The sequence below is a fragment of the Brassica oleracea genome, chromosome C3 (assembly GCF_000695525.1).
Source record: "Brassica oleracea var. oleracea cultivar TO1000 chromosome C3, BOL, whole genome shotgun sequence".
NCBI lineage: Eukaryota > Viridiplantae > Streptophyta > Magnoliopsida > Brassicales > Brassicaceae > Brassica > Brassica oleracea.
Window position 1 is genome coordinate 48,767,289 of NC_027750.1, and position 7,320 is coordinate 48,774,608.

Sequence of the window (7,320 nt, forward strand, 5' to 3'; positions counted from 1 at the left end):
GAGTCAATGATTTAATTATCCTAAGCTTAAACAATCAATGTTGATTAAAAAAGCCCGAATTAACTACTGTTTTTTCCGGGAAGAAAACGTCAACAATTCTAACTTAACAAATTAATCAGACTTTCTTCTTCGTTATTTTGTCGGTTATATTCTCTTCTCCTTTCTTCATCTGTTAACTACAGATAGATCCTCCAAGCTCCAACTCTAATTACATAAGGTTTAACATTTTTGAGTAAAGTTACACTTGCGTGAATGTGGTGATGGTTTAGTGGATACACTCTTCTTATTTATAGATGAAACTGTTTCTAGATTTAGGGTATCGTTGCTTTGAATGCAAATAGAAAATTAAGAAATAATATATTTTAATACAATTTTTTAAACCATAATTTTAGGTTATAACTTCTTAATAGATTTTGATCCGTGCGGTTCTATTTAGCTTTTATATTTTTTATATTTTTTATATTTTTAATATGATTTAATATATGTTTTAAAAAAATTACCAATATTAAATATTTTTAATATGTATTTTGAACACTATAATTTTATAGCGTATTTGATCAAACTAATTTAATTATTGTCTTTTTTTTTTGTCACAAAATTTAATTATTGTCTAAAACAATAAATGTGGTCTCATATTACCTTGAATGTTATATATAAATTTTTTTCTAATAAGTGTGATGTTAGAACATTAACTTTTATATACAGATGAAGTATATAGTATCAACGGATTACTGTTTTGATAAGACTGGTATACATTTTAATATTTTTAAAATATTAAAACGAAAATGATTTTATATTTGTTTTACTCATTAAAAGATTGACTACGTTTTTAAAATCAATGGCATCTTTAAGAAGATACATACTTTTAGGGTTGTCATCATTTCTATGATTTGCGAATAGGTAGACAAGAAATGGATGAAAAGTATATATAGATGAAAGTGGAATCAAGGTTTAAAAAGATGATGTTGTTGCTCCAAAGATTAAGTAGAAGGTAATATTTTGTTTTTAAATAAATAAATTCGCAAGTATATATATGATAATCAATCCTATTATTTGTTTACATCAAAAGAAAAGTGGAAAGTGGTAACTACTTTTAAACTAGTTTAAAAATATTTTCTTAGAAATAATTTGTTGGAGAATATTAATTGGATGGTGTTATTTTATGTATTATTTTTAATTGACTGGATAACAGTTAAGGAATATTTTGTTTAGTTATAGAAGATTATGATTTACCTAAATCATTTACCTTGTTTTAAACTTTAGAAAAACGTTTTAATTCAAATAAAAAATATTTACATTAATAAGTGATTGTCAGATTTTTAGGAATCTTTTGGTAAGATAATTAATGTTCATTTATTTTCAAATGATTACTAAATTGATTTTCGGTATTGGTAATGTTAGGTATATTGGTGGTTTATATTTGAAAAATAAAATCAATTACTAATTGGAAAAAATTCACACGTGTTTTAGCTAAGTAGGATTTCATAATGGGCTTTAATTAACTTAACCAAATACCTTTAATGAAAGAAGCAAAAACCCATTCAAACCTAGTGGCAATCCTTTGTAAATATTAAGAAAAAGTTAGGGTTAAGTACTAAATGTACTTCAGTTTTAATAGATTAGATTGGTATGAAATTACGTGAATCTTAGAATATACTTGGGGAAAAGTTAAAGGATACCTGTTTAGATACTAATTAATTTGAAAATTTGGTAAGGATATGAGAGCATATATCTTTTACGATATTTGTGTTAGATTTGAACATATTTTATTTATTTTAAACATTTTTGCTTTACACAATTTGATATTACAAATGATATTTATGGCTTATAGATATTGGACTTTTAAATGTAAGATATAAAATTATTTTAGGTCCTTTTTCAAAAAAAAAGAAATTGTTTTAGGTAACTAAATATACCCATATTTTGTGACCCATCGTATTGCAATACGAATATATCCTATATTAAATTTTCGTGTTGGTAGTGCACCATTTTCATCTAGTCCAAATGCTTACTGTATTTAGTTTAAAAAGTGATAATATTTTTTTGAATTAAAAGTGATAATTTTCTCGTGTTAAAGATATCAGTATTGCAATATAAGGCTACGGTCATTTAAAACAATGTTGTCAATTTTAAGAAATATATAAAGTGAGCAATATGTATGAATATATCGAAGAAATTGCTGCACATCAATGGTAAATGAAGTTTAATACACATCACTGTGGAAATATTAACCGATCAACTTTTGGTAGAAACATGTACATGGTGTCAATACTAATCATCAAGGTTGTTACTCTCTACATGTACATAGTGTAAACTTTACTTGGATGTGTGAACTCTGACGATTATATGATTCTAGATCAAGTTTCAGAGATTAAATTATATGACAAAATTTATCACATGGAAGACACTTGCACTATATGACTCTAGATCAACTTTCAAAGATCAAATAATATGACAATGTTCATCACGTTTCTATATAGAATATAACAGTGCACGTTTTATTTGGTGAGTATGAATATAAAGGTACATAGATCTTTGATGGCTGTTTAAATCGTGGGGTTATCATTAAGATTAATAATAACATTAAATGATAGGACAATGAAATGTTAAAGAATTTCTGGTGGTCCATTTTTTAAAAATCACACATTAAAAGAATCATGACTTCTGTTTTAATAGATAAAAAGTTTTGGATTTTCAAGCCAGTACTATCTGAAGCTTGCTTGAGTTCAAAATATCTAAAATCCAAATGGACTTAGCTGGAAATGCTTAGTTTTTTGTGTTCTTATAACTAAGCACAAACCTGATAATTTTTAGGGTTATGCATGTTCTAGCTCAGAATTTTATCCTTAATTTACATGTTTATAATATTTATGTCAAAATTTCTTAAAATTAAAAATTATTTTATTGACAGATAAAAGAACTTTATCAAATCATATAATTTTTTTTTTTACAAAAAACAGTTCGAATAATTTATAAACAAAAACTTTATACATAAAATAAAAGGATACATATAATATCCATGTATTTTTAGAATATTTGTTTAATCAAATTTAGTAAATGGATACTATCTAGCAAATGTACTATAATTTTTTTAATCAAATTTAGTTTTCAATGAGTAAAATATTATGTTATTTTTAGTGAGATTAACCTAATTCTTTCAATCCTTTCTCCTCAATCATCAGATACTCTTTGAGGAAAGTCGACGACCTCCATAAACACCGATGAGTTCCAACGAAGGACGACGAACATCAACATATTTGATCCGTAGTCGTTTTCTTCTTCGTATGAGGCATTTTTCTTTATCATCTTGAGTTTCTTTGTGATCTTGTCAATGGAGTGTCTCAAGGATATGTGGGAGTTCATACGGCAGATAAGATCCACAAGATGGCTAACTTACCATAAGGATGGGCACTGATCGAATATCCAGGGTTTTGGAAGTATTCTTAATCCGATCTGATTCGATCCGTAGACACCTGAATATTCGGTGTCTTGGACATTCGTTTTTTTTTAAATTAACCGAATATCAGATTTGGTCCGTACATATAAAATAAAATTTAAAAAGTTCAAAATTATAGAAATAATAGTATTTTATTACAAAATAAAAAATGATATACTTAAAAAATTCCAATAGCTAATTTAGTAAATTTAATAAATAAAAAAATATAGTAAACCATATATAAAATATAATATTTATATTACTTATATAATTATTTAAGTATATGTAAATATATGTGTATATATATGCATATAGCGGACCAAATTTCCGTTCTTAAAAAAATTGTAATTGGTTTCGTTTCTTATGGATTACATGTTAGTATTTATTTTGCTTCGCAGAGTTACAAATATCCGATTTTTTCATTTCGAATAAAAAACAACAACAAATCGAATTAGAATTTACAGATATTTTGCTCATTCTTACTTATTCCTCTATCGCATTCTATTATAAAAAAAATTAACTATTACGGTCACTGCATCTAGAGGAACACATGGGAGATTCCAGGCTTTATTAGAAAATGAGAATAATTGCAGGTAAATCTGTAGATGTCGACAAAAAGGAAAAGGCAGTATTAATGGTAATAACATAAAAAATACTGTTTGTCTTCGGGAATTACTATGTTTTTGAAGAACACATCTCTTTCCTTGGGAACTTGCCCTATCTCCGAATATCTATGCTACTCGTGCTGTCCATTTTAAAACTCGTAATTAATTCAAATCATTTATTAGGCACCTGCATATTTGTGCATATCTAGTCAAGTTTTTCTCCCTTGGACATCGCTACTCTGGGGCATGAACGTATTAGGAGTGTAAAATCCCAGCTAACAGTTTGATAACAATTTCCGTTACTAAATTGTCGGTTAAAGAAACAGAAATATGAAGAGAAAAAGTGCGTCATTAAGTGCCACTATACTAACCTTTCCCCTTGTATTAAAACAATCATCCAATTATCAGACCATCATCCAATTATCAGACAAACATTTCACTGAAGATAAACATGACATTTTCTTAACAACGAAATATAAAAAGTTGACTTTGACTTATTGATTTGGAAGGGAATCAATCCATTAAGTTGACACTGGACAGAAGCTGCCAAAATATCATCGGTCCCTTTCTCATGAATTCCTCTTAAAATGTGTGGTTAAATGTAGGGTCCTTATACTTATCAGACCCTGAACCAACGGGAGTTATGTGAATTTTTCTCTTGGACATGCTATTTGGTGTAATGATGGTGTATTCGAATTAGAATAAGTAATTCCAAAATGTTAATCCTGGTTTTTGAGTTCAACTAGCGAGGTTTAGATCATGCATGTTTATCAATATGATTCTGCATAAAGTACCACATAGATTGATGACCAATATAACTTTTTCATAATCTAAAAAAAAAAAATTTCCCATTATAAATTGAAAATGTTTGTGAAACTTAATATCCAAATTAAATATATAAAATGGAAAAACGTTCAAATCAAACAAAAATAAAGTCACATAAATTTGACCCAAAAAAAGTCACATAGATATGATTTTTTTTCACGCATAAACTTTGGCTAATTGCCAATTGGCATATGACTTAATTCAACCATATGTATTTGAAAGATATAGATGTTTTGTATTTTATTTTAATTTTAAATACAATAATTTAAATGTGTATAATTCAGATTTTTTAAAGATACAGTTTTTTAGATATAATTCAGGTTTAGATATTGAATCCGGTAAAATATTCAGACGTAGTTTAAACTATAGTTCTGAATCAATTTATACAAAATAACTAACGAAAGTTAAATTTAGGGAAAATTGTTTTTAGACCAAAAAATGATAACTATGTTCCATCAGGTTAATGTCCTATTAGTCTAAATATTTTCAAAATAGCAATAATGCCCTTAATTTCAATTAAAAATTCAAAATTACAATTAATAAAATAATTGTTAAATATTAAAATATAATTTTAAACTAAAATAATTACAAAAAATATTAAAAATTCCCCAATAAAACCTAAAGTTCGAAGTTTTTTTTTCTCAAAGGGATCGATCGATGCTGTAAGCAAGCGTTCGATCTGAACCGGTCAATCCTGATAAATATATCCAGAACAACGAAAATATGTGGAGCATATATTGATCGACCAAGCCCAGATCAGTCGACCGCAGAAGCTCGATGCCACTTCGATCGTTCGATCGCGTATTTGGGATCGATGGATCCCGTGCCCAGGTAAGTCTTCCAAATCGATTTTATGGTTTTCGTCGGTCAAATCCGGTTTGATTCCCACTTGATTTGAACTAAACAAACATGAGTTGAACTCTTAAAACTCGATTTTTAATCAATCAAACCCATTTTTCTCTTCTCCTTGAAGAACAAAGGGGAGAAGAAGATGACGTGAGAAGAAGCTTCCAAATCGATGTTTTAATTTAAAAATAGATTTTATAAATCACGATTTTTTTTTTTAAAAAAAAAATTGATTTAATAAATATAAGGAAACTGAATATTTACAAATATTCTCTTCCTATATTTTTGGAACTGATTATCCTTATCTGTAGAATCTGTATTCTACTATATGTAGAACACAATAAACATGTTTGAAATCGATTTCTACTAGTTTTGGATTTATAGTAATGTGTAGATTTCAATTTCTACAGGTTTTAGATTTATAGTAATGTGTAGATTCCATATTCTACAGATTTTAGAACAATAGGTTTAGCGCGGAATGTGTTTTCTAAATATTTTTAGATTACTATTATTTACGTAGATCACGTATTCTAAACATATTAGATTCAATGAAAGAAATGGATTACATTTTCTACTGTGTAGATTATCAATTTTACTTTTTGTAGAACAAAATATGAAATTATGAATTAAACATTTTTTAGAACTGGAAAAATACCAATAAGTTGATATAGGTTTTTCATGAATAGATAATATTTTTGATTTTTTTTTGTTTGTAAACCTATTTATTTGATTTATTTTCGAAAATACTAAAAAGTATCAGAGAGAAAAGTGGTACAAAAAAAGGACGTTGGTACAGAAAATAAAAAGGATGTAGTTATATTTTTTCGTGCTAAGGGCATCATTATTGCAAGTCCTTGTATTTGAGTCTTTAATACACATATATGTATATGTATATATTATATATGCGTATATAATTACGGGTTAAGGACTTTACGGAAACCCAAACCGAAAGTTTCTTAATTAACCTTCGGTTTGGGATTCCGTAAAGTTCTTAACCCACAATTATATATGCATATATAATATATATATATATATTAAGGACCTAAGCACAGAACTTGCAATAATGATGCTCTAAACACAATTTTCCCTTGAAATTATAATTGTCCCTGAATGGTCTTCTACGCTACACTATCTGAAAAAAGACTGACTCCTATTATAAACTTCACTCTCACTCCCTAATAAGTCTTAACTCTGAAGTCCTTAACCCCTTTTCAGGGATAATTTTCCCTTGTCCACAAGCACATAACTTGCAATAATGATGCTCTTAGCACGAAAAAGGGGTTAAGAACTTCAGAGTTAAGACTTATTAGGGAGTGAAAGTGAAGTTTATAATAGGGGTCAGTCTTTTTTTCAGATAGTGTAGTGTAGAAGACCATTCAGGAACAATTATAAATTCAAGGGAAAATTGTCCCTGAATGGTCTTCTACACTATCTGAAAAAAGACCGACCCCTATTATAAACGGAAAGTACTCTAATTTGCCCCATTCACAAAAAAATCATTCTAACTACCCTACCTATTTTCTAACTATCCCTTCCTTTTCCCCCTTCCCTTATTAGCCTTTATTTTTATATTAGTTTCCATCAAACATGTGGATCTCACCTTCTTTT